The sequence below is a fragment of the Octopus sinensis genome, linkage group LG18 (assembly GCF_006345805.1).
Source record: "Octopus sinensis linkage group LG18, ASM634580v1, whole genome shotgun sequence".
NCBI classification, from domain to species: domain Eukaryota; kingdom Metazoa; phylum Mollusca; class Cephalopoda; order Octopoda; family Octopodidae; genus Octopus; species Octopus sinensis.
The window spans coordinates 33,747,280-33,755,372 of record NC_043014.1 but is presented as its reverse complement, the minus strand read 5'-3'; positions in this window follow the sequence as shown (position 1 = coordinate 33,755,372).

Here is an 8,093-nt window from a genome sequence, read left to right as displayed (position 1 = left end):
GTTGGTAGGTTTTGGTTGGTGATAATAAATATAGTGGAAAAGTGCGGCGAGCTGGCAGAATCGTTAGCACACCGGGCAAACTGCTTACGTTCGGAGTTCAAATTCAGCCAACTTTGCTTTTCATCATTTTCATTCGGGGTCGACGAAATAATTACCAGTTACGCACTGGGGGTGGATGTAATCGACTAGACCCTTCTCCAAAGTTTTAGGCCTTGTGCTTATCGTAGAAAAGACAATATCTAATAAATAGCGGTTGTTGTTATTGTTGGTGGTGATGGTAGTAAATGCTTAGTGTTTACTTGATGATTAATGAATAATTGTGGTGGTTAATGGTTGGTGAATGATAACAGTGATTATTGTTTAATGAAGGAAGGGACTAGCCGGTCGATGGTTTTAGTGGTAGTTTTGAGGTTGGTTGGTCTTAGGGTAGTTGGTGAATGGGTGATGCATGGTATTAGTTCGTGGTGGTTGTAGGTTTAATACCAGTTATGGTACTGGTGGTGCAGTAGCACTCTGTGGCAGAGTGATGGTGATTATAATAATGTTCTGTAGTAGTGGTAGTAATAGTTAAACTTGTAATGGCTGTCGTAGTACTTGTAGGAAACTGGTGTAGTTCCACTCCGGGTTAATTTGGTTACCCGGTGTTTATTTGGTAAAAGTTGACATTTAATTATCGATAACAGGTAATGTGTAGATCGGTAGATTGATCGAAGCCAAATTAGTCCAAACATTCTTCTTCCATTTTGTTACCTGTATGAAGGAATAAGAAAATAAAAGAACTTAACGAAAAGGAACAGTTAAATTAATGAAACTGTAAAAACCTAAATAAAAAACTTTTAGTTGAAATGAAAATATGATTAATTAGCCCTTGCCTACGCTTACATATAAATACTCTCTCTCTCTCTCTCTCTCTCTCTCACACACACACACAAATATACACACACAGAGTATGTCCGTACAGGTCGGTTATACACTCTTCTACCTTCGAAAAGCACATTTTTTAAAACCATGCAGCAGTTCTTTCCTCCTTTCCTTCTTCTTTGGACTTTCTTCCTCTACTCGACGAAGAGTCATGCTCGAAACGTCAGATTTTTACTTTCAATTTTCCATCTAAAGCTATCGCCGAGCGTCAAATTGATATATTTGCTGTGTACGTCCGTTTGACTTCGGTTGTTGTTGTTTTTTTTATCTTGAATTCGCCATTCATCACCCACACACACCTCTACGCGCGCGCGCACACACACACACACACACACACACACACACACACACACACCACACACACACACACACACACACACACACACACACACACACACACTAGATATGTTCCAAACGTGTTCTATAAGAGATACAAATACCTTTGGTTTTAGCCACTTGTATTTAAATAATTTCTGATTTTTGCTTTTTATGCATAAGGCCTTTGTTTGATCTGCTTAATTTCAAACAATAACGTTTGCATGTCCATTGATGCTTCAAGATCTCGCCTTCATCCCGTGAATAGAAAGAAAGCAGTAGAATGTTGTTGCTGCGTTTTGCTAGAGGCAACAAAGGACCAGGGAATGAAATTACAACTGATTTTTAAAATCTATTTCATGTGTGCTACATCTGTGTGTTGAATCATTTATATATTCATTCATTCATTCATTCATTTATTAATTTCTTGCTATTATTAAAGACTTCCTACTTAATCTTCGTATGTACTGACATAGAATTCTATTTCCCTTTCCCCTCTCTCCACTCTCTCTCTCACACACACACACACACACACACTCTCTCTCTCTCTCTCTCTCTCTCTCTCTCTCTATATATATATATATATATATATATATATATGATTGAAGGCTTCGAATGTCCCATCCGTGCTTTTTGTATCGTCTTCTAAATGTTTTACGTTCTTGTCCCAGTTTGTATTTTTCTACATATAATATATATATATATATATATACAAAATTTAGAGGACTGACCAATAACAGCCTATATGCTAAACATAGACGTCAATTCGCCATTACCACGAAGAATGTGTTCTCAAGAAAAATCTCAGCAGTAAACCAAAATGTAAAAATAAGCAAGGCAAGTGAAAATATACGAAATAAAAAAACGATTACCTATGTACCATTGGTTTCACTTGTTAATATTTACGTATATGGACAAGCAAATCTCTTATTTAATTTTATATATGTATGTATATATATATATATATATATGTCACACGCATATATAAGCATATGTATATATGAATGTATGTGTGTGTATGTGTGTGTGCGTATATGCGTGTATGTATGTATGTATGTATGTATGTATGTATGTATGTGTATATATATATATATATATATATACATACATAAATTTATATACACATACATAAATACATATGTATTCCTATATTATATATATATATGTATACAGATATAAACATATAAACAACAAGTACGCTCCAAGGATCGAAGTGTAGGAAGTTAGTGCGCTTCAAACATTTACGCGGCTAGTACAGGTGACAAAAAGTGAACAGTATACGAAAAAAATATGAATGTCGTAAGTTATACACTTCTTCCTATATGGAAGTTAAAAGGAATTTCGATAAGCTGACTGTCACCACACATCTCACGGTTTAGCAACTATTGCTGTTAAAATGAAAATAAAAATCCAAAAGATAAAACGGGAAACAGATAAAGCACAGACTACAATTGTTTCTTTAGCAAATTGTAATCAGTTACGTAAGTAGGAAAAACACAAGGCAGATTAGCTAATCTTTGTTATCGCAACGATGTTTACATTGACAAATAACGTTGAGGTAAGAAAACCTGAAGATTAGCTAAGCTTCTTTGTGTTCGTAACTACTTACTTAACTGACTTCAGCTTGCTATGAAACGATTGTAGTCTGCGCTTTAGCTGTTCCACTCATTCTCTTTTAGATAGACATATACATACATACATACATACATACATACATACATACATACATACATACATACATAACTACCTACATACATACATGCATACATGCATACATGCATACATGCATAAATACATACATACATATATCACACACACACACACACGTGTATTTGTGTACCATTTCTCCCCCCCCCCGTCCTTGTTTTCGTATGCATTCGCTGCTTTCTTCCAAGTAATCTAGTGTTCTTAGCTTAGATTTTCCTTGGGGTTGGCCAGATTGGAGCAGTGTCGAGTATAACCAGCCGAAACTGCAAATCTAATCTGGAACTCGACTGACGAAAGAAAACTCCGAATGACACATCCTTGTTTTTCCTTGTCCCTTTTTTGTATCATCTGTCTGGATGTTTTACGTTCTTGTCCCATTTTTGTATTCTTTTATAAATATATATAATATATATATATATATAATAATATGGTGTGTGTGTGTGTGTTTGTGTGTCTGTGTTTGTCCCCCACCCATCATCGCTTGACAACTGATACTGGCGTGTTTACGTCCCCGTAATCTAGCGGTTCGGTAACAGAAACTGATAGAATAAGTACTAGGCTTACGAAGAATTAGTCTTGGAAAAGATTTGTTCGGCTAAAGGCGGTGCTCCAGCATGGCCGCAGTCAAAATAACTGAAACATGTAAAATGCCAATTACTTTCAATAGAGATACAAGACCTTAAATTTTGATGGATGGTAAAGAAGGTATTGAAAAGATCTCATTAAAAAATGCTGCTTTGTATATTCTGTTCTACTCCATGCACAAGGCCCGAAATTTATGGGGAGAGGGAAAGTCGATTACACCGACCCCAGTACGCAACTGGTACTTAAGTTATCGACCCCGAAAGGATGAAAAGCAACGTCGACCTCAGCGGAATTTGAACTCAGTACCAGTTAGTTACGCAATGGGGTCGATATAATCAACTTAATCCGTTTGTCTGTCCTTGTTTGTCCCCTCTGTGTGTAGCCCCTAGTGGGCAGTAAAGAAATAACATAAGATACATATATTATATATATATATATATATATATATATATATATATATGCAGTATATATATGAATATATAATATACATACATAAAGTATATAATATATATATATATATATATATATATATATGTATATATATTAATATATATAATATATATTATATATACACACACAGCATATATAAGCAGTATATATATGTATATATATATATATATTAATATATATATATATATATACAGTAAATATATATGTATATGCATATATATATATATATATATATAGATATATATATATATATATATATATATTAATATATATACACGACGGGCTTCTTTCAGTTTCCGACTATCAAGTCCACTCAGAAGGGTTCGGTCGGCCCGAGGCTGTAGTACAAGACACTTGCCCAAGGTGCCACACAGTGGGGCTAAACCCAGAACCATGTGGTTGGTAAGCAAGCTTCTTACTACACAGCCATCCCTCTGCCTGTGTACATGCATATGTTTGCCTGCTAACATGTGACTATGCACGTTTATGTGTGCGTGTAGATATATAATTATATATGTATGTATGCATGTGTGTGTGTGTGTGTGTGTGTGTGTGTAGGGAGTGAACACTAAGAACAATGGGTGTCTCCTAGTGAAGTTTATTCTCTCTAACGGAACATCAAAACTCTAGCACGCATGCGTTTCATTCACCTGTTACTAATACTGTAACATAATATGTAACAGCTCTCATTTTGTTCCAATGAGGGTAACAGATGTTCAGTATTATTACAATTGCTTAAGGGTTTCTCTGGGCGTCGGCGATGGTTCATAGGGGGAATCGTTTCCGGAGGACTTCCTGGTCTAGCTACTATTATGGCTAACTTTTAGAAATCCTTGCTTCACGATAAGCGGTGCATGCACGGCAGCAGTATGAAGATGAGGGAAGACGCAGGAGTGGTTGTGTGGTAAGTAGCTTGCTTACCAACCACATGGTTCCGGGTTCAGTCCCACTGCGTGGAACCTTGGGCAAGTATCTTCTACTATAGCCTCGGGCCGACCAAAGCCTTGTGAGTGGATTTGGTAGACGGAAACTGAAAGAAACTCAACGTATATATGTGTGTATATATATATATATGTGTGTGTATATGTTTGTGTGTCTGTGTTAGTCCCCCCAACATCGCTTGACAACCGATACTGGTGTGTTTAAGTCCCCGTAACTTAGCAGTTCGGCATAAGATACCGATAGAACCTTGGGCAAGTATCTTCTACTATAGCCTCGGGCCGACCAAAGCCTTGTGAGTGGATTTGGTAGACGGAAACTGAAAGAAACCCATCGTATATATGTATATATATATATATATATATATATATATATATATGTGTATATGTTTGTGTATGTTAGTCCCCCCAACATCGCTTGACAACCGATGCTGGTGTGTTTAAGTCCCCGTAACTTAGCAGTTCGGCATAAGATACCGATAGAATAAGTACTAGGCTTACAAAGAATAAGTCCTGGGGTCGATTTGCTCGACTAGAGGCGGTGCTCCAGCATGGCCACAGTCAAATGACTGAAACAAGTAAAAGACGGAATGAGTTTTGTCACGATGTACCGACAACTAACTTGCTTAAAGGATTACAACATCGAATAGTTGCTGTACCATGTAAGACAAAGATTAAGTTTCTTGGTCTGTCTGTCTGTCTGTCAATCTGCCTGCATCTGTTTGCCTGTACGTGTGTGTGTGTGTTTGTCTCTGTCAATCTGTATGCGTCTGTCTGTATCTGTCTGCTTCTTTCTCTTCCTCTTTCATTTTCTTTATATATGTGTGTGTGTGTGTGTATGTATATGTATGTATGTATGTATGTATGTATGTATGTAATGTATGTATGTATGTATGTATGATGAGTGTGTATGCATGTGTGAGTGTGTGTATGTATATGTATGTATGAGTGTATGTGCATGTATGTATGTGTTTGTGTGTGTGTGTGTATGTGTGTGTGTGTGTCGTGTTGTGTGTATTGTGTGTTGGTAGAGTGACATATATGTATGTAAGTGTGTATGTATATATATATATATATATATATATATATATATATATATATATATACAGAGACCTACACACACACACACACATACACACATATACAAAAGCAATGCGAAGGTGGACATCATTTTTTTTTTTACTAAATGGTGAAGGTCGTTAAATTTGCTCATGATAGAGCAAACTCCTCTGTAAAAAATCTCCTCTCCATTCTTCACTGCAGGCAAATGATGGGTTTTAAATTGAAACAACGTGCTGTCACTGCATTCTCGGTGAAGGAAGTAGTTTAGACTGTGCAGCGTTCACAAAAGGCTCCAAGGCTATATTTGGAGATGACATCATTGAGAAAACAATGTGCACAGATAGACGAAGAAGAAGCGGATGAGAAAATATGCAGTAGGAGTCCATCATCTAAGACCACCGACACGAATCACCAGCCAGCGAGTGGACGAAATAATTTACGCAGACAGACGAATCACGACCCATGGGCCTGCTGCACAACTTGTCTATTGTCACAGCGCATTACAGTAGGTGGTGGAAGATTTTGAGGATTGGATACTTCGACAGCTGGCACCCAGTTTGAAGGAGAGAGGTGCAGATGTCTGCTCTGATCTGATGGAAGCATTTGAAGCTAATGAAAACACGTTTCAGTACCGATCTGATGAAATGGGAGTGAAACGTGGGCGCGCTTTTATGATCCGGTAAAGAAGTCTAGTTCATAGAATGGCGTCAGAGCTCTTTTCTTAAGTTTAAGAAGTTCAAGAGCCGGTGATATGCACAGAAAATCATGATGACTCTGTGCTTGGGAATAACAAAGGAGGCATTTTCTTTCAACTTTTGGAACGTAGCTGTACTATGAATGACGAACAGTATACTGTGACACACAAAACGCTTAGAGAAGCCATCAGAAGGAAGAGAAGTAGGATCTAGGAGTGATCCGCATTAACCGTGACAATGTAGTAGTAGTATTAATAGAAGTAGTAGTTTAGTAGTAGTAGTAGTAGGAAACAAATAAGGCATCGGTAAATTGTGCTGGTCAGTGGTCTTCCATCCATAGCACAGTCTGGATTTGGTACCTCCAGATTTGCACTTGCTTGGTCCAGTAACGGAAAGTCTTCATAGACAATGATTTGATGAGACAGACAAGATGAAAGTCGCTTTGAAGATGTGGTTACCAAAGTGCATATCTGAACTTTTTCAAAGATAACTCGAGAGTTGGATTCCGCGATGGCACAAATGTATCGTTTGTTACGGAGACTGTGTTGAGTAGTGCGTTTGTATAAAGGAAGATTTACTTAATTAATATGAACAATTTGAACGACCCTTATCAGTTAATAAAAAGTTGTGCTTTCTTTCGAATTATTCTCGGAAGAACCCTCGCACGTGTGTGTGTTTCCACGAAGAATGTTATGTCAATAAGAATGTTGGACTTCTAAACATGCTGAAGTAAATCTAAACAGCTGATACAAATTTTCGATACATTTTGAATGTCATTGCTCTTATAACGACAATTACCGTTTTTTGTTTGGTTGTTTAATTTTAATGTTAATTCATTGCACATTGTTTTATTACTCAACCATTTTTTTCACTGCTGTGACCTGTATGTCAAAGCTATCGAGAAAAAAATATCGGACAACGATGTGGAAATGCTAAGACATTTCCAATATGGTTGAGATACTCTTTTACTTGTTTCAGTCATTTGATTGTGGCCATGCTGGAGCACAGCCTTTAGTCGAGCAAATCGACCCCAGGACTTATTCTTTGTAAGCCTAGTACTTATTCTATCGGTATCTTATGCCGAACCGCTAAACACACCAGCATCGGTTGTCAAGCGATGTTGGGGGGACAAACACAAACAAACAAACACACACACACACCACACACACACACACACACATACACACACACAATTTTATATATATATATATATATACACATATATACGACGGTCTTCTTTCTGTTCCCGTCTACCAAATCCACTCACAAGGCTTTGGTTGGCCCGAGGCTATAGTAGAAGACACTTGCCCAAGGTGCCACGCAGTGGTATTGAACCCGGAACCATGTGGTTGGTAAGCAAGCTACTTACCACACAGTATTGATTTCAAATTTTCACGGAAGGTCAGCAAGCTCGGTGGGA